Source organism: Neltuma alba, unplaced genomic scaffold, assembly GCF_004799145.2.
Source record: "Neltuma alba isolate B1F8T4 unplaced genomic scaffold, ASM479914v2 tig00003277_pilon, whole genome shotgun sequence".
Lineage (NCBI taxonomy): Eukaryota > Viridiplantae > Streptophyta > Magnoliopsida > Fabales > Fabaceae > Neltuma > Neltuma alba.
The window spans coordinates 75452-79714 of NW_021633218.1; the positions used below are offsets into that span (position 1 = coordinate 75452).

Consider the following 4263-nt stretch of genomic DNA (forward strand, 5'->3'; position numbering starts at 1 on the left):
TACGAAAGCTACTTTTGTACGTTTTATTTTGTAGGAAAAATAAAATAAATTGAAAAGTGGAAGAAGAGTTGGACCCACATGAGATTTGGGAAGAATGATGTCATTATCTGTAATTTTCTCTGATAAAAATTTAATTTGCTAATTTTATAATTTCACCATGTTGATCAGGTTGCTATAATATTTTTACAGCTGCCAAAGGAAATGATAAATCTGAAACATAATGTGAAGCTTATGCAAGAGAGGAGATAAATGAGAGTGTTGACTTTGAAGATTGAGCAAAGGAAGGGAAGAGAGAAGCTGAGGGAGGAGATAGGCACGCCCGCATCATCCCAAAGTAACAGAAGGACTAACACCAAAATTGAGCAGATAATAAGAATTTGCATTAAAAAATATAAGATTCTAATTTAAAACTTTATTTTTTTCACCTTCATTCAAACGATGAAAAAAATAAGGACAGACAGATTAATTTTTCTCGCTTCTCAGAAACTAAAGATCGGAAAAGAAACGGGATGGAGATGAGCAGAGTAGGAATTAATAGCATTGGCTCTTGATCGTAGTTTTTCACCAAGAGTCCTATTTGGTAGAAGAAAAATGGTAGAAGAAAGAAAAGAAAAATTTTAATAAGCTTGACTTTAAAAAAAAAAAAAGAGATTTTATAACACTACTTTTTTAATTTTTTAAATTGAGCTGGTTAAAATTTTTTTCTCAGCTCCATTCCTTTCCTTCCAATTCTCTCACACCAAACATAGGAGCTTACAAGACAATATAGAAGAGTGGGGGTCTTGAGTCATAATTTTCTCGGATGTTAAAAAAGAAAGGGGAAGACACGGTGGATGTTTTTAGTTGTAATTTTTGCCGAAGACGACAAAAGGAAAGACATGAAGGCGCTAAGCACCCTTCAGAAAGCGGATCCCATCATACTCTCAGATATTCGGAGCTCTGTTTAAGCGTTTTTTAAAGGCAAAGAAGAGGCTTATTAGCCCTTTTGAAATTCATTTCCTTTATCTTTCATTTATTCTTTAATTTTTTGCCATTGTTTATTATGATTCAGAATTTTAGAAAGGCGTCAATTATAATTTATTTTATTTTTTAGGAAAAATTCACTATAGATTTCAGAACTTTAAAATAATCACTTGTGTTTGCTTAAATATTTCAAATCTGGGCCTTTCAGCAGAAAACACTATATGTCTATAAAGTGATTTTTATAATTCTTCATATATTCTGTACTGTTGATATCTCTTTGATAAATTTGTTTTAAACAAATAGTACTCAGTACTTCATAAAAAAATACACACACATATATAGAGTAAAACATACCGATCACTCTTCTATTTTATGTCAATTACAAAAACCTTCTTTTTATTTTGAAAACATATATAAATCTTCTTTACAGTTAAAACATATGTTATATAAGCCTTCCTTCTATATTTAAGATTTTATTTTCATTCATCTAAACTGTTAGTTGACCATTAAATTTGACTTTAAATTATTTTTTTTGGTCAAAATGCCGCTTTTAACTTATATATTTAGAACATTTATGTTTTCCAAAAGCTTTTTTATAAAATAAAAAATAATTATTTTTAAAATTTTGATCTGAATCATAAAATTTTATAATTTTAATATCTTATCACATTCGTTAGAAATTATTTACTTTGATTTTTTTAAAATTGTAAAAACATATTTCAAATACATAGTTCTTGTTTATCTTAAAATTTAAATGATATAAATTTAAAATTTTTTATAAATTATCTAAATTTATAATTCTAAACTTTTAAACACATCTTTGTTACAAAAATTTATAAACATATTTAGTCAAGTGTATATACTTATTAAAAAATTAGTTAAATTTTTAATCTAATTTTTTATGTTTATATTAATTGAATGAAATGGATGTAACTGTACAAATATAATTTAGAAATTTATGAGAATGAGATATGAAATAGTAAACAAAATTTTTCATATAAATTTTAGTTAAAAATAATATTTTTAGAATCTTTTTAGAATATTTCTAACGGTGTTAAATAATTGGACTAATGTATATTTTTGAAATAGAAGAGAGGTCTTTGTAATTAATGCAAACTAGAAGGTATTCAGAGTATTTTACTCATCTATATATATATTGCGTACTATTTTAATCACACGTTAAGTTCAAGTCACTACCGCGTTAACGATGGAAATTAAAGCACAGTCATTTAAGTATGCCAAATATATGATTGAGGCTACAACATGAGGAAAGAGATTGGTTATGCATGCATGCATGCATATCATATAATTGAGGCTACAACACAAAGTAGCTGCATGCACATTTATTTATTTACTACTCCTCTGGTCCTAGATATAAGACCCTTATACACAGTAATTTAAGACTCTTATACACAGTATAAGGGTCTTATATTTAGGACCAAAGGAGTATTTTATTACAAAATAGATCGTTTAGTTATTGTTTTACTTTTGTTGCTTTGAAGTAAGGCAATTATGCCCTTGTTAACTCGGAAGGCCTTAGAAAGACCTCAATAGGGATGGGAGGTTTGGATCCAAACACAGCCTTTGCAACAGTAATAACTCCTGGATTTTGGCTACTGAGACTAGAAAGGGCAACGGCATTGCCACGGCCGATGTTGAGCTGAAAGTGAATCATAGAGGAGGGAAATATAAACACATCTCCTTTGTTGAGTACTTTGGTGAAGAAACGGTTATCATTTTGATTGGAAGCCACAAATCCAACCAGAAGAGTCCCTTCGAGGACAGTCAACACCTCAGTGGCACGAGGGTGAGTGTGAGGAGGATTCAAACCATTGGGAGCATAATCGATACGAGCAAGGGAGATGCCCAGAGTGTTGAGTCCTGGGAATCTATCTACAGACACTTGAGTTACTTGGAAGCCCAAGGGGTTTGATGTGTTGCCTTCCATTGTGGAAGAAGAAGTCTTCCGCTTCCACAAACTTGGGATCTTTGCAGAATCTCCCATTCACAAATACTGCACAAAACCAATTCAATATTACGGCTTGCCACGGCCGATGTTGAGCTGAAAGTGAATCATAGAGGAGGGAAATATAAACACCTCTCCTTTGTTGAGTACTTTGGTGAAGAAACGGTTATCATTTTGATTGGAAGCCACAAATCCAACCAGAAGAGTCCCTTCGAGGACAGTCAACACCTCAGTGGCACGAGGGTGAGTGTGAGGAGGATTCAAACCATGGGGAGCATAATCGATACGAGCAAGGGAGATGCCCAGAGTGTTGAGTCCTGGGAATCTATCTACAGACACTTGAGTTACTTGGGAGCCCAAGGGGTTTGATGTGTTGCCTTCCATTATGTGGAAGAAGAAGTCTTCCGCTTCCACAAACTTGGGATCTTTGCAGAATCTCCCATTCACAATACTGCACAAAACCAATTCAATATTACTAATCAATGACAAGAAACATAGAGAGATACAGTATATATGGTATTTGGTGTGTGTACTTACCTCCAAATTTGGTATCATTCACACCCACGCAGAAATTTGGTATCATTCACACCCAAGAGAAATCTTGAAGAGGTGGGGTCATCGGCAGAAGCAAAGGAGGAAACCAAGGCCAAGAGAGCAATAAGTGAGATAAATGCTGAACTTCTCATCTTTCTCAAATCGTTTCTTTAACTTCTAATTGTGTGTTGTTGTGATCAAATGAATTTGTGGTTGCCATCTATTTATAGCTCAAGGGAGCAGCCGTCCTTTTGAATTAGTATTCTTTTTTTTGGGGGGGGGGGGTTTTCCCATTAATCAAAAAGAAATATATCCGCGTTAGCTAATCAAATATTAACAAGGTAAGTAAAATTTGACTTGCATTAGTCATCAGTCTTCTTCTTCATTAATCTAGGCCGCGTAAAGTTACAAGCATATTAACGTGTCAGTGATTGATTCCTAGAACAAGAGATAAAGAAATAATAAAAGAAAGAGAGAGAGAAAGAAATGTGGGGCATATGTAACGTAACGTGGCAGCTCATGTTGGTTTCCTTCAGCCTTTCAATAACTACTCCGGTAATTAATCCGTTGTTTTTTGTTTATTACCCCAGGTTTTAGGCGGATAGTCTTAATCAACTATTAAGAAGCCACACATTGACGATCAAAGTTTCTTCCTTAATCAATTTAGCAACAAAATTCCGTCGTTAATAAATTTATTGACGGTTTTTTTGACAGAATTTGCTAATTCTGTTGTTAAAATCTATTGCTAATTTGCTGTTTTTTCTAATGAAAAACATCTATATCCATACTACAATAATAAT

The 4263-nt window shown here is 32.7% G+C and overlaps 1 pseudogene; it reads right to left on the reverse strand.

Moving 5' to 3' along the window:
• Nucleotides 1-2417: 2417 nt before the first annotated feature.
• Nucleotides 2418-3615, reverse strand: LOC114741113 (germin-like protein subfamily 1 member 7; annotated as a pseudogene).
• Nucleotides 3616-4263: the final 648 nt, after the last annotated feature.